General features: G+C 42.8%; 1 protein-coding gene, 1 long non-coding RNA gene and 1 pseudogene across 2 annotated transcripts in view; 1 reads left to right on the top strand and 2 right to left on the bottom strand.

Annotated features, from left to right (window-relative positions):
* The window catches only part of LOC144327984 (uncharacterized), a 72,167-nt gene extending 53,547 nt beyond the window's left edge, over positions 1-18,620 (bottom strand). The window contains exons 1-2 of the long non-coding RNA XR_013393177.1: positions 18,514-18,620; positions 18,341-18,423 (exon numbers count right to left, since the gene is read on the bottom strand). This is a non-coding gene — a long non-coding RNA (uncharacterized LOC144327984). The remainder of the gene's footprint in view (positions 1-18,340; positions 18,424-18,513) is intronic.
* Positions 1-22,008, top strand: part of ARHGEF4 (Rho guanine nucleotide exchange factor 4) — a 157,509-nt gene that overhangs the window by 24,276 nt on the left and 111,225 nt on the right.
* LOC114598261 (U6 spliceosomal RNA) lies at positions 14,590-14,674 on the bottom strand (annotated as a pseudogene).

Genomic DNA, 22,008 nt, shown 5'->3' with positions numbered 1-22,008 from the left:
CCAACCTTTTTTGGGCAAAGGCACACTTGTTTCATGAAAAAAATCTCGAGGCACACCACCATTACAGCCCCGTGACGTCAGCGCGCAGCGTCACGCCGGGAGGGACGCACGAAAGTGTAAGTTTCAATTTTTTCCCCTCCCCCTTGCCTTCCTTCTGTGCCAACCGCCAAAAAGCCAAGAAAAAAGCCAAGACTTTAGGGCAGCAGGTCGACACGGAAGAAGCTCCTACCTAAGGACAGGTGCGACAGCCGTGTCCTCTTCTGCCACACTTGGCAGCCCTGCCTCACGGTCGTGACTCCCACCCTGATTTCTCCCCGCAGTCTGTCCCCCGACCTCTTCTGAAGGCTGGGGGGGGGGGGGGACAAGGGCTTTTCTTCCCACCCCCAGCATTTTAAAAAACCCCAGGACAGCGGAGGACTTCTCCGCTGTCCGGGGCAATCTTAAAATGCTGGCGGGCGGCATTTTAAAATCGCCCGGGACAGCGGAGGACTTCTCCGCTGTCCGGGGCAATTTAAAAGCCCCTGGGAAGGCAGGCAGGGGGGACAAAGATTTTCGCCCCCCGCCCGCCTTCAGAAGAGGTCCTGGGGCAGGCGGGGGCGAAAGCCTTTGCTCCCCCCTGCCTGCCTTCCCGGGAGAGCGGAGAAAGGCAGCGCGTTTCTCCGCTGTCCCGGACGGCTTTTGAAGGCAGGCTTTTGAAAGCCGTCCGGGACAGCGGAGAAACGCAGCGCGCCCTTGCCGCTGCCCCCCGACTTGGCTGGAAGGCTGGCGGGGGGAGAAGCCTGCTCCTCCCCATCGCCAGCCCCGCAAACTCGGGGGACAGCGGGAGAGGCGCAGCGCGCCATCCCGCTGTCCCCCGACTTGGCTGGAAGGCTGGTGGGGGGAGAAGCCTGCTCCTTCCCGTCGCCAGCCCCGCAAACTCGGGGGACAGCAGGAGAGGCGCAGCGCGCCATCCCGCTGTCCCCCGACTTGGCTGGAAGGCTGGTGGGGGGAGAAGCCTGCTCCTTCCCGTCGCCAGCCCCGCAAACTCGGGGGACAGCGGGAGAGGCGCAGCGCACCATCCCGCTGTCCCCCGACTTGGCTGGAAGGCTGGCGGGGGGGAGAAGCCTGCTCCTCCCCATCGCCAGCCCTGCAAACTCGGGGGACAGCGGGAGAGGCGCAGCGCGCCCTTGCCGCTGTCCCCCGACTTGGCTGGAAGGCTGGCGGGGGGAGAAGCCTGCTCCTTCCCGTCGCCAGCCCCGCAAACTCGGGGGACAGCGGGAGAGGCGCAGCGCGCCATCCCGCTGTCCCCCGACTTGGCTGGAAGGCTGGCGGGGGGAGAAGCCTGCTCCTCCCCATCGCCAGCCCTGCAAACTCGGGGGACAGCGGGAGAGGCGCAGCGCGCCATCCCGCTGTCTCCCGACATGGTTTGGAGGCTGGCGGAGGGCTTCCTCCTCCCCCAGCCCCGCAAGCTCCCAGAGCGATGCCAAAGCTGCGCGCAGCTTCGGCATGGCTCTGGGTCCCGTTCTGGGGGAGGGGGAAGCTCGGGCTTCCCCCGCCCCAGCCCCACGCCTGGCGGTGGGGGAATAATTTTTTCCCCCTTTATTCCCCCCCCCCCGCCAATTTTTCCCGCGGCACACCAGGCAAAGTCTCGCGGCACAGTAGTGTGCCGCGGAACACCAGTTGGGAAACACTGTTCTAGACCATCTTCAAGAATAGTCACTCATAAAACACAATGTAATAGTCCAATCAAGAGGTTATCAGAGCATGGATTAGTGATACCAGGCTGTCTGGCCCAGGAATGGCTGCAGCTGATAAACTAGCTGTCCCCTGACTTGTTTCAGAGGGAATTCCATAGGCTAGGTCCAATCTTTGAGAAGCCCCTCTCCTCCCCTTAATGGGTTGCAATACAGTGTGTTGAAGGCTGTGTACACACTATACCTTTAAAGCACATTCTTTCCCTCAAAGAATTATGGATACTGTGGTTTACCTACTACAGAGTTGCAATTCCCAGCAACCATAACAAACCACAGTGCTTTGGATATTTTTAAAAGATGTAGTGTGTGCACAGCCTCAGCAGGCAACAGGACAACCAGGAGAGCTGCCTTTTGCTGCGAGCAATTGTTATTGTACTCCAATTAACCCAAAATTTATGAAGAGCTTCTCTACTTAACATGTTTGTTTTCTTCTTCTGAGTCTACTGAGCCCTGGTAAATATTGCTTGGACAGGATCATACAGCTCTGAAGTAACGGCATGCACCAGATGTTCATCCTCCTGGGTATTTGAAATCATTGCTGAAATCACATGTTACAACAGCTGTAATCTCAACTAAACAATAATACTCTGTTGATGTCGTTGATGCTTGGACCTGTGCAAGCTTTGCCTCATAGTGCAAGAAACCTTTGAAGACTGAAAGGGTTCTCCAAGATGTTCTTAATGTTTGAACTTGCTTTGTTTGTAACAACCTATTCTAATGCATCAATGCTTAATTCTGCCAGTTGCAAAAGCAAACATCCAATAAACTAGGTTCTGCTCTTCCAGTGGGATTGGGTGTGGATAAAATATTCAGGCGATGTGTATTTAATGCATCTGCTGTTAAACAAAGAAAATAAGAAGAGCCTGTAGGATTAGGCCAATGGCCCATCTGGTCCAGCATCCTGTTCTCACAGTGACCAACCAAATGCCTGTGGGAAACCTGCAAACAGGACTTGAGCACAAGAGCACGTTCCCTTCCTGTGGTTTCCAACAACTGGTATTTAGAAGTACTGCTGCCTCTCACCATGAAGGCAGCACATAACCATAACACCAGGAAAATTAACTACAAACCCCTAAATTTGGGGTCCTCTCCAAACCTGTGCCAAAGTTTTGCAGTTTTGGGGGAGCAATTGATACCTCAAACATGGGGGTCATATTTAATATTAACTATGAACCCCAAATTTTAGGGTCCCCTCCAAACTGGTGCCAAATTGTTGTAGTTGTTTTGGAGCAGAAGCCCGGCATTTTGTAGCGCCACACAAACTGAGCACTGAAACTGCAAAACTTTGGCACAGGTTTGGAGAGGATCCCAAATTTTGGGGTTTGTAGTTAATGGGGCCCATCATGCCTAAAAGCCACTGAGAGCCTTATCCTCAATGAGCTTGTCAAATTCTCTATTAAAGTCACCCAAGATGATGAACATGACTGCCTCCTGTGGGCACAAGTTCCATACTTTAACTACGTGATGTGTGAACAAGGACTTGCTTTTATCAGCCTCGAATTTCCCAAAAGTTCTAGTGTTATACTGCCCAAGAATCGATTTGTTATCTGACATAGAGTTCTGCGTCCTGCCAAAATTATATGGGGCTGTATCAGCCTCTTTCTTTCTTTCTTTCTTTCCGTGAATTAGGTCAATTTGTTTTAAAATATCCCCTCCATCCTTACAAGATTAGCAGTTGCTTTTTAAAATCAGATTTCTAGCCTGCCTCCAGAGTTGTTAACAGCACAGGAGCACTGCCAGAATAAAATGGCAAGCGTAACAATGACTAAACAGAGGATCACTAGATTATGCTCTGGTTGACCTCTCAAAGAAATGGAGCCCAAAATAGCACTAATTGTAATCTGTGCTATCTAGCTATCCAGTCGAGTGCAGAGGGAACCAACACCTGCCAACCTATGAATTGCTGCTTAGCAGTTTAATCTAATTAAATTCCATATGAATATTAATCTTCTCCTTTTATGGAGTTACATTATGCCACTGTGTAGCCGAGTGTTGCATATGGCCCACCAGGCCGTGGGAATTGGGAGGGTTTGATCTCCTGACAACATTAATGGCTGATGTGAGGCTTTTATGTGAATAGTTTCCTTTGTAGATTGGTTAAATCTGTTTTGCGGCTGAAGTTGTGCATTCGATGCAGAGCAGGGAGGCTGTTTTATGGGTTATTTATACTTTGCAATATATTGGGACATCTTCTTGAGACTTTCTCTCTCTCTGCTTAATTGTTAAGGTGAAATTGAAGGGTGTGGAGCCTTAGAGAAAACTGGTTTCACCTGGGTGTGTCTCATGGGGTAGGACCTCAAGCATAAATTATTTGAAAGAATCAGCTTGGAGTGGCCCTCGAAAGACGCATGTCAGTTACTGAAATGTGTTCGGAGTGGTTCCGAGAGAAATGGAGGTGCAAAAATCCTTCCGTGTAGCACTGTCACTTCTTTAACAAGCTTTTTGGAGTCAGAGACCGAAACCTTCAGAGCTCACTACCTTCAGGGACCCATTCATTAACATTCAGGGGGCATGCTCAGAGAGTGCCCAGAGGGGGCTGAGCCCAGGCCATTTTGAGTCAGGCTCTCATTTCCTGCTCCTCTCTCTCCCTTCTTGAAAAAACTTCTTTTTTTCTTGCTTGGCTTAGGAGGGCAGCTAGACACACTTCAAAGTGCCATGCTGGCAAGACCCCAACCACCCAGCATCTTAATTTGCTCAGAGGCGTTTATGCATCTAAATTAGCATGGGAGCATTTGTGTTATGGGCCAGCACCCAGAGTCCTTCAAGCAACTCTTTGTTAATATAATTTCTGAGTGCAAAACCAAAATCAAATACAGCAGTAATATTGAGTAATATTGCAATAAACATCTCCCCTCCCTAGCTGCCAGGTTGAGACCCTGAGGGGGTTCCTGTACTTATAAGAGTTTCACAGAAGGGAGGTGTTTTTTTGTTTTTGTTTTTTTTAATACTTTTTGCAACTTTTCCCATCGTGGTGCAGCATTGATGGGAGAAGCTGCACCACATGAAATTCTCACTTTATTGCAATTGCTAAGGGTACAGGAGCCCTCCCAGAGTCTGACCTGATTACACTGAACAGTGTTTCTATTGTTCTCCCACTAACACAGCTTTACATAGCTAATTCCAGCTAATAATCTGCAGGCACCTTTACTAGGCTGATACCAAGGCTTGACCTCTTATTTGTCAGTTATATAAACATTGTGTCAGTTAGAAAATGAATCAAAATTCAAAGACTGCTATTATCAGGACATACATTAATATGAAACTAACTTAGTTACAGCCGGACTGACATCCTGATCAGTCTACATCTAAATGTAGCCTCTTGTCTTTTGTTCCTGATAGAAGTTCTATGCCTTTAAGAACTGCATGGCAGTAGAAAATCAAAAGCATCAGTTCTCCCCATCACTGCACTGATGAGGTAGGAAAATTCCACACCTGTAGAAATTCTACCTGTCATGCAGCTATTTAAAGCACAGTCAGAGGCAATGTGACATATCAATACTTCTTATTTCTGTTTCGTTAAATGTACAGGCTTTATCCACACTAATGTAATATTTGGCTGTGATCAATTTATTCTGGAAAGAATGGAGGTGCCCTGGGAGAATCCTGATGGTCTGTCCTTTTAGAACCACAGCCATGCCTTCTGATCCTTAATTCAATTAGCAGGGAGTAAATCCTATTCACTCCTAATACAGTTGCTGCTGGGTAAGTAGGTTTGAGGATCACAGCTTCACCTAGCGAGTGACCAGATGTAAAAGATGACTGAGCTCCTTTCCGCAGGCTCAGTTTGCCCATACAGAGATGAAAAAGTGGGACCTTTGCCCAAATTCTCTCTTCAACACATAAGGTGGCCAAACAACCCCAGAAGAACCATGACGTGTCCCCCCACCAGAGATATTTTCCCATACATTCTGTAGACCCCATTTAGTATGTGCAGCCTGCTAAAGTTACGATCATCTAGCTACCGTTCCAGGCACAGGAAAATCAATAAAAGAAAAAGAAAAAAGCAATCCTACCATCTTTAGGGTCGTAGCCTTAGTTCCACTGAGCTCAAAAACAAAGCTGTGCAGAGAAAACTGAAACACTATAAACAGTGGGGTTAAAATGGCAAACAAGACATGCAAAAAATAGTTTGTGACACAATTCAAATTAATGCTGAAATTTAACTGAATTGTCACATATTGTACTTTATGCATGTCTTTGCCATTTTAACTTGTTTACAGATTCCCCCCTTGCATCCATAAACAGTACCCCTGCCAATGGAGAACAACATTATCATGCCTCTGATGAAGTGGACTTTGGTCCACAAAACATATGCCATAATAAATGTGACAAGACTCACCACTGGGTTGTATTTTTGTTTTTGTTTTGCAACGGAATTACAGCCGTCGGCTACTTCTCAACACAGTACACTGTGTTGATTTATTCTTTTGGAGCTTGTCTGTACTTGCTTCTTACGCAGGTGTGTTAGTGAACTGACCATAAATTGCCTTTTTAAAAAAATCCTTAAATGATTGACGGAATACTGAATTCCACAATGGAGGGGAAGAGCTGTAGCTTAGTGGAAGTGGAGCTGCTTTGCATGCAATAAGTTCAATCCCCAGGATCTCCAGACAAGGCTGGGAAAGACTCCCTGCTGAAACCTTGGAAAGCTTCTGCCAGTCAGTGTAGACAATTTTGAACTAGCTGGACCATTGCATTTGATTCAAAGAATCATAGAGGTGGGACCCAAAGGGTCATCTGATTTAGCCCCCTGAAATGCAGGAATCTCAACTAAAGCATCCTTGACAGATGCCCATCCAACCTCCAAGGAAGGAGAGTCCACAACCTCCTGGGGTAGTCCATTCCACTGTTGAACAGCTCTTACTGTCAAAAAGCTCGTCCTGGTTCACTCTAAGGGAACTTCCTATGTTCATTCTTGTGGTGCTTACAGAATAGCTGCATCTCATATGCATTGAGCAGTGTTTATTTTCTGGATAGGTAATTATGGGCTGGTGGGGGTGAGGATAGAAGAGAACGCACTAGCATTTTGTATTTAGGGAAGAATCAACATGGGTTGGGTTGGGTCACCAATTGCTGGAAATTGTGCATAACCATTCAAAATATGCCTTGTGGTGGCCAGTGGCAAGCTGCAAATTGAACACCATCCTAAACCTACTTATCGTTTGAACTCAAAGGGAGAGCAGCAGAAAGTAGCAACACACACCTGTAGTCAAGTATCAAGGGTTCAAATACACTGACAGTCCAAACATGGATAGCTGTAGCCCACATAACCTTTCGGTAGGGCTAAACAAAGAACAGGGTGCTGCTGTGAGCTATTTCCTAGGTCTCTGGGAAAGAACAAAACAGTGTGCTTGTGTGTGAGTTTGCAACGTGGGGAGGTGTCCTCCACAGGCTAAACTGTGGCGTTTAGCCTGTGGTTTCTATCCTAAACTAGGATAGAAAGGGAAGAAGCATCATAACTATTACCTAGGACCCCACCTTCTTGGAGTTGCAACCTCATCAGATGTTGTGATTGAGTGGTGAAATATCAGGCAGAAACTGCTGACAGCAACCTGCCTGCCAATGAAGTTGTTAAGCACCTAATATAAAGTAACTGGAAATCAATACACTATAATCACATAATTATACAGTGCTGAATGGTATCTGTTTCAGATCCTTTTTGCAATTAAAACCTATTTCTGTGCATTTCAATAAAGAACAATCCACAGAAAACATTTGGGAAGTACAGTACAGTATTCTGTTTTGGGGTCATTTAATCCTTGTTACGTGGACAAGGGTGGCGCTGTGGGTTAAACCACAGAGCCTAGGGCTTGTCAATCAGAAGATCGGTGGTTCAAATCTCTACGATGGGGTGAGCTCCCGTTGTTCGGTTCCTGCTCCTGCCAACCTAGCAGTTCGAAAGCATGCCAAAGTGCAAATAGATAAATAGGTACCACTCCGGAGGGAAGGTAAACGGCGTTTCCGTGCGCTGCTCTGGTTCACCAGAAGTGGCTTAGTCATGCTGGCCACATGACCCGGAAGCTGTATGCCGGCTCCCTTGGCCAATAAAGCGAGATGAGCGCTGCAACCCCAGAGTCGTCCGCGACTGGACCTAATGGTCAGGGGTCCCTTTACCTTTACCTAATCCTTGTTACATGGTAGACAGTGACAGGTGCTACGGGAAACGCTGGTGGGTGGAGCCTGCATTTTCATTTAACTGGTATGAGAGTAAACATGTTTTGCACATCCTAGTGAACCTAAGTGGCATGCCATGCACAAATTCAGTTACATTCGGTTAATTTGTTTTAATGAATTTTGCAAGTAACTGCAAAACAGGGCAAATCTTTGCTATTTAACCTGTCTGGGAGTATCTCGTAGAAATATGCAATTTAGGTGTGGCTTGAAAACATCAAAGTTTTGCTTTTATAGGGTGTTTCAGAAATGTTCATGGTTTTTGATTTCTAGATTCCCTCCCCCCTGCCTCTATACGACACCATAAATGACCCACTTATTTCATAATCACCCCTCCCTCCCCAAAACTGCATGTTCTGTGCCTTCCTTAAGGGGGAAAATGCTGTGAAAGAATATAGTCAACATTTTCAAAACTTCTTTGGACAAATTCCAAGTCTGGCAATAGGTTGCTATGCAAATAATGGCATTTCAGTACTAAAAAATAACCCTTATCTATGTTTGTCTAACTTACAAAAGTGTAAGAATGCAAAAATATACAAAGCAATGATTATAGAATAATGGTGATCTAATACTGAAAAAATCTGAACAAGAAAAAGAAAAGCCAACACAAACATACCATAGAAAAATGGTATGGTTGCAACTTGTCTTCAGAATTATTATTCCAAGAATGTATAAGCAAATACACTTTCATCTCATTATCAGTCTGTTATTGAAAAAAATAAGTTAACATGGTGGGGGCATTTAAGGGTACTTAAGTTAGCAGCTGTAAATATTTGTGAAACTGACAGAAAATTAATAGTTCTAAACTAAATCTACTGTTTCCCTGTTGCTTTTAAATAAACTCGATATAATCTTTTGGGGGGTTAGAAAGAATGTTATATCCCATTACTTTCTGAATGCTTATCAATATTTCCTGCCAAAACCTTTGTGTATTAGGGCACAGTTAGAAAATCTGCATGAAATCAGAATTGGATGAGTTAGATTAATAGATTAATATTATTACGAGTTTGGGGTGGAGGGAAGTAGGCTATATGCAAGAGCCCCTCCTAAGCCCTGGATCTAGCAAATGTTAAAATATAAGTCAGGCTAGCTTCCTGTGTTGAGGTGATAGACTTGGTGATGGGCCATGAAGGGAAACAAAGGAAAGTGGATTTGTGTGAGCCCCTTCCTCAACTGGAGAGAGTCTAAGCAATGTTTGATTTCTGTCTGTATCCAAGGCTTCAGAAACAAGACACTTTTGGGGTGTTAATGATGTGAACCCCTCTATCGCAGGCTGAGGTTGTATATATGTGTAAATAAACCATATATCATAAAGATACCACCATCTCCACCCATTGTCCATCATTCCAAATGAAATGCAAATCCTGTCTAAGCGCCTGGAACCCTTGGAATCTCTCAGCACTCAGAGACTGGGGTGGTGTGCAGAATATCATCAACAGAGTCCTACACTTCTGTTCTGACTTATCTGTCTTGTGGAGCTTGGTCTAACATCCATATAACCCTGGCATTGACACTACAGTTGATCAAATGACAGTAAAGTAGTACAGCCTTGGTACTTATTTGCCCGCTAGTTTTGGAAGTTACAGATGGAAGGCTGCTCTCAGTTAAATCAGGTTTTGTAATTCCCACATGTGCCTGATGGTGTCACACTAACCTGTACTATAATGCTCTAATGTTAATATTAACTAAGTAGCCAGATTTTTATTGTTGAATGAGCAAATTCCAATTATTACATGATGTATTAACCACGTTCCTACATTTTTTTCTTTAAACCCTCATGGGAAGTGACTGAGAAGTGTTTTTAGGCTGCAATACTTTATATATCCTAGGAGTAGGTCCCATTGAACTCAATGAGGATTACTTCTCAATAGATATCCTCAGGATCACATTGACAGCATCTGCAAAACCCCCCTCAACTTTCCTATCTTCATTAATGTTACCTATATTAATTACTTATATAATACAACAATTATATTTCCTAGATTAATATTCCCATATTAATTACCTACCTATATTAAGTTATTGTAAAAAAAAAAAAATCTAACCTATCATTCCAGCAAAGGACAACCAAAGCAGTTTGCACATTCTATCTACCATAGAATTCATTAAAATCAAATCACAAAAATTAAGTAAAAATCACAAAAAATAATAAATCAAAAGCAACCAGAATATGTGATTGCCTTGTGGCTGTGCTTGACTTGGTAGGTTGCAAGTTATAGCTTGACAACCCCTATGATTTTGCAGTTTGGGGTAGAAAGAAAAAAACATGCCTGGGAGGTTTGCTAATCCTGTGGTGGGCTCTCATATCTCACTGGTGGGCAGACTTCAGTTCGGTGGTTCACAAGCTGTGTAGGTCTATGTATGTCTAACCACCTTGAGTATTTTTAAATGCCCTTTCTAGTTAAGTCCCTGAGAAGTTTACCTAGCTGATTTCTTCATCTGAGAAGTTTCTCTATTTCTTAATTGTTTGAGGCGGGTTTGATAGCAGTCAAAAACAATGCTTGAAATCTTCTTCCTAAAATCTTCTGTATGCAATGGGATGGAATGACCTTGCTCCATCATATTTCGCAGGACCAGTTTGGAGATGTTTGGCACCTGAAGTCCCCGCAATCCAAGAGATGGCTGACAAAGGTGTGGCTTAATCTTTGCAAAACAGTTGACTGGCAAAGCAGTTGGCAATTCTTCACCTGCTCCAGTTTCCTTTGTGGTGGGCTTTTATAAGCCCCGGGAAGTTTTTTTCTGAGCCCGGTTCAGGAGAACTTAGCCAACACCCTTCTCTGGAATGCTCTGGTCAGGGAGGGCCTGATATCTTCAGCACCATTTACAGTGCTTCTTATTTGCCCAGTCCTTTTAACATGTTAGTCGTTTAATCTGGTTTTCCTTTTATTTACCTTTTAATATTGTTGCCGCTCTGCCTCTTGCTGTTTTACTGCATCTTTATAGATGGTGTTTTTTTAACCTCAGGCTAAACTGCTGTGGGAGGAACTGTCCAAAAAGCAGCATATGCGGCAATCAAACTCTGCTCCTTGCAGACTCCCCATTTCTGGAGCTAAATGCGTTCAGTCTGCTACCTGGCTTTCTTTGCTTTCTAAAAATAAGTCACAAACAAGGGAGCTGACTCAACGGAAGCAGAGTGATTGATGCAAACAAGAGAAGGTAGATAGGAATCTTAATACCTACAGACAGTACTTTGGCCTACTTATTTCCAGTTCTTTAGGTGTGGTAAGGCATGGAAGACTGACTTCTTTCTTCACCAGATCAGATAATCACCCTACATCCTTTAATTTGCAGGCCAGCAATTGGGACATGACAGGTATTGCTGAAAGAGGTTGAGTGCTTTGATGCTCTGCATTAATTGTGCTATGTAAAAGGTTAGCCTGGATAATTTCAGTACTCCCTTTGGCCACATGGGTAAGACACCGAGAGGCCAAAGAACAGGAGCAAAAGGAGGAGGAAGACAACTGAAGGCCCCTCCAGACTGGGTGTATTCTGCAACGTGTCATTGATGCAATAACAGGGAATTGGTGTTTGATTGTCCACACATCATTTTGCTTTGTTACTTGTCCTGTGATATTCCCCAGTGTTATCGCATTATTGCCCTCTGGAGGGATAACTGCACTATCATGTGACAAAAGTGGTTCAGAAAATAAACAAGACAATAAAGAGCTACAGGGTTTTTAGCAGGAAGTTATGGAATGTGGGTAGTATGTCCACCCCAAAATATTTGCAGGTGCAAACAGTATTGAAAACATTACCACATATAGCCTCCCTGACCTTCATGAGCACAGAATGCATAATAAAAAGGATGTATGGATAATGTTCATTTAGGGTTGTTGTTTTGCGTGTGTTCTCAACCAGTCATTAATGTGAAAGTGCAAAGTAGGGTAGGGAGACAAATGTTTGGAGGGTGAATGGAGTAGCATATGAGAAACAGCAATATGACTTGGAGAACTCTGATAATGTTTGAATTACAAAGAACCAGAAGAGGGATAGCGCCCTAACCATTCTGAGCTGTTCCTCTTACTGATTGCCTTTAGAAGGCTATGTGAGAGGGCATGATTTGGTTAAAACTGGGGGGGAGTTGGACTGAGGCCATGGGGATCCACATTTGGCCCCCAGAGTGAACCATTTTCTTCTTCATTTGCCCCTTCCATGAAAGGTCCAGAAGGTGGCAACATGAGAACGGGCCTTTTCTGTGGTGGCTCCCTGTTTGTGGAATGCCTTCCCCAGGGAGGCTTGCCTGGCACCTTCACAACATGTCTTTAGGCTGATTAAACAATCTATGGCATTTTAAATGTGTTTGGGGGGGGGTGTATTTTTTTGTTTGTTCTTATTATGATGATATATATTTTGTATTTTCATTTTGTCTTTTTGTGCTGTAAACCACGATGTGATCTTCTAATGAAAGGAAGTATAAATATTCAATAAATATTATGAATACTATCTTCCAGATCCATAGTTTTCTTTCTTTCCTTCTTTCTTTCTGTTAAAAAAAAAGAGTAAGTTTCTAGCATTTATGGAACCTAATATAGGAGGCAAAATGTATAGGCATTATTCTTCACAATCTTTTGCAAGAAACCAGCCTGTTCCACCTTTCAGTGTTTCAGTGTTTTACTTTGTACTCCTCCCTGGAAAAATTCCCGCAGACACCCATGGGTAGTGTAAGTGGATTTCATGACCGGGTCCTCTACCTCTCCACCCATAATTATCAGGCGACACAGGCTGTCCAAACCCAGACAGCTTTTAATCTGCATCTAAAAATGTGAGAGATCACTATATTTTATTTGGGAACATAAGGTTAGTTGTAGTGTTAGCAGTTGCGGTAATAATATATCACAGGGTTTCAGATGTACTTTTACCAGGCGTACAAAAGTACATCCAAAGTACATATTGTCAGCCGCATTCTGTAATATTTACTCTTAAACTGTATTTAATAGGGCATATTCCAAGTGAATGTGCAGGGGATTGTAGCCTGAGAGGTGCACTTGAAAAGTTAACTTAGTGAGTTAAGTCAGGAGTGGGGAATCTGTGGCCATCCAGTTGTTGCTGAACTACAATTCCCATCACCCCTGGCCATTAGTCATGCTTGCTGTGGTCAATGAGAGTTTGCTTTCTGGAGGAATTAAACTCTCTGTGTGATGAAGACAGCTCATGTGAACCAGGCCACCTCCATAGGTAAACTGAAGGACCACAATATTGTAACCTGGAAGCTGCCATTCCTTCCCAGCTTGTTTTTCAGAAAAGGTCCCTTGGGGAGAGAAGGAGTGAAGGAAGGAGGAAAAGAATAGGAAAAAGAGTGGGGGGACATTATGAGGCCTGCTGGACCAGACACTAGTCTGTCTAATCCAGCTTCCTGATTTCCACAGTGCAGTGGCCAATCATATGCCCCTGGGAAGTATAACCAGGGCGGGAAGGAAACGGGCTTCTTCCATTGTCGCAGTCCTAGTTTCAATGTTTGGCATCACCAGGTAGAGTTGAGATTCCTTTAGTAGAAGAAATACCATAAGTATACTGCATTTTACTGCTCCAGAAGGCTTATTTCAATTTATGGCAACGGCCATACTCAAATATCTCAGGAACAAAAGTGGCCACATGATATCTGCAGCCTTCAAATTGTTTGAGGCAAAGTCTATATTGTGCAAAGGCAAAGTCTGAGGCTGCTATATTGTGCTCAACTGCCCCCCCCCCCAAACTGTGCAACACTGGAACTGGTACAATCTAAATTTCTAAGATCAGTCCTACATGTGCCCAAAAATGTTTCCAGTGGAACCCTACACCTAGAAACTGGACTTGTAAGAATTGAGGCTAGAGTGTGGATTGCCACACTTACCGTAATTACTGGCTGAGTCTATCCTTCTTCCTGCATGGCCTTGCTCCCCTAATTATAAAGGACGACTTCTGAATTACTTGGAAATGATCAGTGCTAAACAAAACAACAACCCTAGGTTTTACCCCGCAAATTTTACTTGACATGGGATACGAAAAACAAAAAACCCATTAAACAGCGTATGGAAGATATAGAATGTCAAGCAGATCTAGCCAAATCCCCCTTTTTTTTAATCAGTGAAACCAAAATATAACTTAATATAAAATATAACCAACCTAGAACTACCAAAACAGTGAAGGCCCTCCCCTCAGCTATCCAGGAAGGCTGTTTTAGGAAGGTACCATATGAGGAGAGGAAATGCCCCTGTGGCTCAGGGCAACTAGAAACTACTGAACATGTCTTCTTCCACTGCCAATATTATACAGGCATACAAGTCAGGTCCATCCTGCCAATACTACACAAATTCTCTGGATGGACAGAGCAACTCTATACCTCCTTGCTACTTCAAGATGCAAACCCAGACGTAATATACTCAGCAGTCAGATTTTGCGCTGTCATGATGGACATTCACCAAAGAATGGTTTGGGTGACACACCAGACCTAAACTGAAGGCTCATACGCAAGACCTGTGCCCTCTCTTGCACCCTCCCTTCTACAGTTACTTTTGCAACTGCTTGCTCTAGCTGATTTTAAGTCTCTCTTAAATGCATCTCCCCTTCTTTGAGTCACTCATTTTACCCATTTTTTCTGTTTTATTTCCTAAATTACTGTTTCTATTTTAACATATGCAGGTCTGTGGCTGTAATAAAGATGATGATGATGCAAATTTAAACAACTTTCTCTTTGTTGTTGTTGTTTTTAAATATAGAACGCTTCATGAATTTGCGTGTCATCCTTGCTAATCTTCTCTGTATCGTTCCATTTTTATTTTTTGTATATGTGCTGCCAAAGTGAGAAACTTTGTTGTTGTTGTTGTATATCAACTTTTGTATTTTCTTATTGCACTTTTCCTTTGTTTTGTGAACACTGACAAGCAAATAAGAGAATAGAATGAAACACACGCAATTCAGCATGGTATCTGCAGAATTTGTGCTTTCAGAGAATAATGCATGCAATCGTTAGAGAAACCAGAGCTGTTGCAAGTAGGAATATGATATTACTCTGAAAAATGTCCTAGAAAAACTTCAAAAACTCATGCAAACAAGTAGCCAGGAGTAATGTCAATCTAAGACAGATTCAGTGGCATATCTAGGGCATACCCCCCCAAGAGACACATTGCCAAAATCTGATTTAGTAAACATCGTTTGTGAAGCTCCAGAAATGGGCAGCAAAGATAAGCTTCCATCGTTCTTTGGACTTGGTTGCAAACCTTGCAAAGCCCCTTTTGGTGAACAAAATAGTATGAGAAACAGTTGCTAGATTTATCATTTTTGCTGCAGAGACCGGCACAGATATTTTGTTAATATAATTGCATCATGCTGAGGGTTTTTAGGAAATCCCTAATCTCCTTACAGAGCTAGAGATGGAACTCTGGGAATTGTATTTCTGTAAGAACAGGGCTCTCCTAACAACTCTCAGTACCCTTAATAAGCTACAGTTCCCAGGATGCTTTGGATAAAGCCATGACTGTTAAAGTAGTACTGTACAGTGCTGTAGTGCTTTAAATGTATGGTATGGAAGCGGTCTTAGTCTAATGAAATGTTAACTTCAGTAAGATTTTGCTGGCCAGAGAGGGACAAAAATATTGAGTGGATAAAGGGTCTTGGTGGCATGGGTTTTTTCCCTTTAGCTTTCTTTCTAAATGAAGGAGAGTATGTGGATAGGCTGTTGAGTCTGAATTAGGTGTGCCTAATATGTATGGAAAAGAATGTGGTGTGGCTGGCTGGCTGGCTGTGGATATGCCTTTGGCCAGCCCTCTGTGTGCATGGGGTCCCTGGAAGGTTAGCTTGGGTTGAAAAACACATCTCCACCCTTGAACTATCATATGCCACAAATGGCAAATCATAGGCGCCATGTTGTCAGTTATCTGTTCCTCCTGTCCATGGGCGAAGTTAACCTGTGACATAATAGAGCCATTTGATTACCTATAAAGTTTTATATGGCCCAGGACCTCAATACCTTAAGGACTGCCTCTCCCCATCCAAACCAAGCCAGATCCTGCGATTGTCATCCAAGGCCCTTCTCCATGTTCTCCCTCCCCAAGGGGTTGACAACACGAGAATGAGCCTTTTCTGTGGTGGCTCCCTATCTATGGAATGCTCTCCCCAGAGAGTCTTGCCTGGTGCCAGGTGAAAACATTCCTCTTTACCCAGGCCTTTGACCATTAAACAAGCTATGGCCTTTTAAATGTGGGGGGATTGCTATTATGACCCCCCCCCCTGTGATTGTTTAATTGCTTTTATTACTATGTGATAGAAATTAGGTTTTTAATGTTGTACACTGCTGTGGGATAAAGGGCAGTATATAAACTGAATAATAAAAATAAACTAATAATAATCAGTTAACTGGACAAATAGTTGCCCTAGTATGATAGGTTGTCATTCAGAAGTGGTCTAAAAATTACCACAGAAATGTTAATTTAATTCATGCCTTTAGTTTTTGCTGGAAACAGTTCCTAAATACCTTGTGGTATATATTGGGATTTACCGGTAATTAATCTGTATGGAAACGCAGAAATACCTACACAATAATGGAATTTCAAGCAAAACTATTGGCTTACACCATCTAAGACCCAATGTTTCAGCTGAGAAAAATAACAGATCGGAAAATAGAGAGCCTTCATTTTGTTAGACAGGAAACGGTGCCATTTGGTGACTCCTTATGAGCATTGTCCTGGAGCTAAAGTAACCTCATGATCCAGACAAGTATAACAAGTGTAACCGTTTCAAGTGGATGCAGGATATCAAAGCAGTGTCAGGAGCACACGTGGAACAAAATGAATTTAAGCACAGAAAGAAGTCATAAAAAGGATATAGCTATACCAGTCAATTATATACATTTTGCTGTAATGAGGTATGAATATCTGAAGACTAGCCTTGACCAGACAATGAACTGCTGAATGTGTGGAATGGTGGGGTTTGGGATCATGGTGGCTCCTGACCTTCACGTATTTAAACAAAATTTAGGTTGAGGGCCATAGCTCAGTGGTAGAGCATCTGCTTTGCATGCAGAAGTTCTCAGGTGACTCTTGCCTGTAAATGAGAATATACCATAGCTTCCTACGTGCCTAGAATTGGAACAGAGCTTATTCCTACACAACCCCATACTCCCATTCTAGGAGGTAAATTGTGACTACTACAAAACCATTTTTAAGTACGTACTGTATTGTGATCTGTTTGAGAAGTTAGATACAGTTCTGCTGTAAATGTAATGCCTTCCACAGCATATTTGAGAAACTTGCTTGCTTTTGGACCACAAATTGTAACTTACAAGCATGCAATTTGTGAGCACTGTGACTGTAGTAAGAAAAATAAGTACAGCATTAGGAATGGTCATGGCTGTCACCTTTACTACAGTATGAAGCAATAAGACTTAATGGTTTTCCAGCTCCCACAAGGCCATGTGAGTCATCTAGGTCTACTTTGCTAAGATTACATGTTTTTCTAAGACAATTTTGGTTGTTCCATCCTACTCTAACACACCTTAACAAGTAGAATTGTAGACTATAATTATTATTTTCTATGTTTATTTTTCAGGGATTTATTAAGGAGTGTGTGTTTGTGTAAAATGGTGAATACATCTATGCTCTAAATTTGAAATGGTTTATATAAATATCAACTTACCCTGGCAAGGGAACTATAGCTCTGTAGGGGAGGGATAGACAGCTTAGAGTTTGTGCGAATTACAATTTCCAGGATTATCTGGGAGAAGCTGCAAAAGTTAAACTGCTGTAAAACTGAATTTTACTAAAATGCCACTACTGGGTCTATAGCTTGGTCCAGGCATTAGATTTTGGCCTTTTGGTGGTTCCCTGAACTAAATTCTGTGCTTCTGAATCCTGGAACTTGGATCTATTGTCATAACTTTTTCCGAAGCACAGTTTGAACTGGTGCATATTTACTGATTTGCACTTATATGATGGTAGTTATGTCAACGCAGTTATGGTTCTATCGGTTTGTGTTTTTGCATGTAGTTACTCTTAGAGTGGTGTGGACAAAGGTGATCCGCATGGAATTCTGAATGTAGCACCAGCATTTATATAGTCACTTTATCATAGGAAGCTGCCTTATACAGAGTCACACCACATAGCTCAGTATTGTCTGCAATGGCTGGAAATGACTCTCCAAAGTTTTAGACCCAAGTCTTTCACAGCCCTATCTGGGACCTTCTGCATGCAAAGCAGATGCTCTGTCAGTGAGCCATGTCCCTTCCTTTGCATAATGGCAGTCATTGCTGAAAATCAGCACAGATTGATTCAGAGAACCACAAAAGTTACATTCTAAGAAGTTTGAAAGAATCGGGAGTTTTAAACTGTTATCCTTTTAAGAGAGGCTGCTCATAGCTGAACAAAAGGATGTCAAGAGTCTTGCAACTGCGGGGAGTTTGTAATGCAGACTCCACCTGCTGTAAATGTCTGGCCCATTAGGTTTGCAATCCTATACGCACTTACCTGGGAGTATGTCTCAATGGGATTCACTTCTGAGTAGACACATATGGGATTACGATCTAAGACGCGTGGCAGGTTACATATTGCTGAAAAAGAGGAAAAGCTTCGTCAAAAAAGAGAATAAAAGAGAAGAACAAATTGCATCAGATTTGAAATAGAAATACAATATATTTCACCATAATGGAGAAGACTAAACAGGTGACTTGCACGGCTGCTCAGGTGATTCTTTTTCTTTATCTTTCTTTATCTTATCAAACTTGACCCCAATAATCCTTCAAATAGAAAACTCTGTTAGGCTGAGGGCTGCCCTCTGTAATAGAGCATGCAGAGCCCTCTTAGGCCTAGGAGTTGGGTCACAGCCTGCTTTGAGTCTGCCTGGATTCAAAATGCTTCTGTCATTTTACTGTCAGTTGCCTCGTCTCTCTGCAAGCCAAAAAAAAGCCAAACTTTGGGATAGGGTAACAGACTCCTTTTTACACAGGTGAGGGCCGCTACCCTTGGCAGTAAATGACACTCTGAGCAACACCATTTTCTACTGAAGGATCGTGGGACATAGTTTTCTGTCATCAGGTCACTTGGTCCCTCAGCAGGAAGTGATGTTCCACACAGTATTTAGAGTTAAGGAGAGGCCTAGCGAGGAAAGGAGCCCTCAGCTGTCAACTAGTCCCTTCCCCAAGAGTTACTTTTTTTTTTACTTGAGGAAGGTGGGGTGACTGGTAAGGAAGGAGGAAGTAAAATAAAATAAAGTATCAGCTGGGCATGTCAGGTGTTCATATTTAATGTTTCAGGCAGGGCCAGATTTAGGTTTCATGAGGCCCTAAGCTACTGAGGGTAATGGGGCCCTCTATATGTCCAGCTGTCCTTTGTCAACAACAAATTGTCACTGTTTTTTTGGGTTGAATATATGTTATATGGTAATTTATGGACCTAATAGGTATCTAAAGCCATTTGCACAAGTTGCCATGTAACCAGTCCATGCAAAATGTTGAAATGAGCAAACCAGTGATATTTTAGGGAGCAGGCAGGGCCCATTATTTACATCATAGGAGCCTATACAATACAAAACACAGTTGCTGTATGTAGGTTTTATTTCATTTGTTTCTTATCTTATATTTTGGAAATGTACATCCCGTTTCCCCCCCTTTAATTTTTTTGGGGGCCCACAGGAGAGGGGGGCCCTAAGCTATAGCTTGTTTAGCTTATATGTAAATCTGGCACTGGTTTCAGAAATGCTCAAATGTCCAAAAAGCTTAATTTATTTTCAGGACAGTTTGTGGAAGGTGCTCATTATAGAGTGGGCTTGCTGCATTTCTCCAGTTGTGATTGCTGCCTGCTGAGTTCAGACTGAGCTATATTTAGATGAATGATGTGGGTGGTAAAAGTGACACCCAGTACTGTAGGAAACAAGCCTCCTCACGTGTATTCTCGGCAGCCTTCCAGATAATCATTCTTACCCATAGCTACAAATACTGGGTAGGACTTGAAGTGTGGAAATTAGGTTTCCAAATATCAAAAAAAATTCAAAAAATAAATAAATCAAAAAGGTACTCAGTGATGTTGCGGAGTGGGCATGGGTCAAGGATAAAGCACTGACACTTATTTCACAGCAGGGATGATAACCATCTACTGGGATGCTATTTTCCAATTATCTGCATGCCAAATAAATAAACTCTTCTCAGAAAGGTACCCAAGAGGTAAGCTAAGCAGAGGAAGATGTTTGTTAAATTTGCACGCATGGCTCAGGTTGAAACTGCCACTTTTGTATGAGGGGAAAAACAACCCCAAAACCCAAACTTTATTATGACCAATCAAATGCCACCAAATATTGAGCAAGCTTTGGAGTCCACTGGAACTCTTCGTCGGGCTGGATGTGAAGTAAAGTGGGGTGCCGGTGTGAAAAAAAGGTAGTTTGATATTGGAGCCATTGGGCTTTGCTTAAAAGCTTATTTTGATTGTGGCTATGGGGCTGTCATGAAGAGCAGCCGCACTACACCGTCAAATGCGCCACCCCATTTATTAATATTTGCCTCTGTTCTGTTGAGGGTCCTTTAGGCTTTGCTGTGTCCAGTTTACTTCTCTTGGCATCTGGAAATTGTTTTACTATGAGTTTGCTGTCTACCTGGGATTGAATGAGGGATGCTATCTGCCTCTGATGCCAGGAAATGCGAGGCAATGTAGGATTCTGAGTTCATAAGCACTAATAAATACTTTTAATGATTTTTATGCCCACGAACAATATTCAGGAAACAAAGAAATTAAAAGGCGGAGATGTCCAGATGACAAATTACAGGTCAGGTCAGTTTATGGGGAAGAGTCTGAATGTGACTCTGCTGACTAAGCCTACCTGCTAATTAGAAAAGCAAAGTGGTGTGTTTACTATCAGTTACATTGCTGTGACTGGAAGATGGTGGACTCGTATACTTTCTTTCTTCTATTATTTTCTCCCAAACGTTAGCGGGGTGAAGTCCTAGTCACATGGACTAAATGCTCTTGAATTCTTCATGTGTTTATCTGGATGGGAGAACATGGAGGACCAACTTCCCTACCGTTTTGGTTGGGGAAATCAGAAGACAAAGCTGGGCTCCATTGCATTATTTGAGACTATTGATGAGTTCCAGGAAGACTTCACACCAAGGCAAAGTGTTTTCAAGAGAATCCAGAGGCTCTGTTTCCGGCAGCGGGAGCAACTTCCTGGGGAGACCTTTATGAGTTTTGCCTCTGCACTGTGGGATTTGGCCTCAGGCTGTGATTTTGGGCCTTTGCAGGATGAGCTGGTGCTTGACCAGCTGATTGAGAAAGCAGAAGACTGGCGAATTAGGGAGACCCTATTTTTGCAAATAGATTCTCTAACTCTGGCAAAGGCTGTGGAGCTGGGGTCACAAATGGAGGCGGCATTTAAAACAGCACCCAATAAGATAACAGTGGCAATAGAGCAATGGGAGCGTCAAATCATTGACAATAAGAATGGGGAAAAGAGAGGCTATAAGAATTATGGATCTTTGTACCAAAGGAAAGAAAAAGTGATGCCTTCACATGGAACTAAATGCCACCTGGGCAGAAAGAAAACTCACAATTTCCAGCATTGCCACAGTGTGAAGCTATCTAAGGTTCCAGGCAAGATGGTATGTTCTGAAAAGCATCAATGATGCACTTGTGTGTTCTATTATCATGTTATACCACAGCGAAAAGCATGTAAAATAAATTTGATAAAACTCAAAGAATTTACAAAGCAAGAGATTACTAGCAGTTTTATCATTCTAGAGTTGTGTAACAGTTTGGCTAAGGATTTTTGCTCTTTCAGATTTGCTATCAACCCTTTTAAAAATGTTGTCTTATAGATTCATTGTGTTTGCAATTTCACAGACTTTAATTGACCACTGATGGATGAGTTATTTTATTTTCAGAGCTTTGTTATCAACATTTTAGCTGCCGACTATATACAAAACAATCCTTCCTTTCTTACAGTATTCAGATAAATTGATCATATAATTTTAAGATCTGCAGGAAGAGGAACATCCAATAATTTATTTATTCATCATATACCGGTAATTTGTTTCCAGAATTTTGTGGTAAGGTAAATGGGCAAATCCACTCCCCTCTCAACATCTGCTTTTTAAAAAGCTAATCTTGTTGATCCTCAGTTCTACTAACATTTGAACTTGTTTTAGGAT

The sequence above is a fragment of the Podarcis muralis genome, chromosome 6 (assembly GCF_964188315.1).
Source record: "Podarcis muralis chromosome 6, rPodMur119.hap1.1, whole genome shotgun sequence".
Lineage (NCBI taxonomy): Eukaryota > Metazoa > Chordata > Lepidosauria > Squamata > Lacertidae > Podarcis > Podarcis muralis.
The sequence above is the reverse complement of the archived record's forward strand: the minus strand, read 5'-3'. Positions and strand labels throughout refer to the sequence as shown.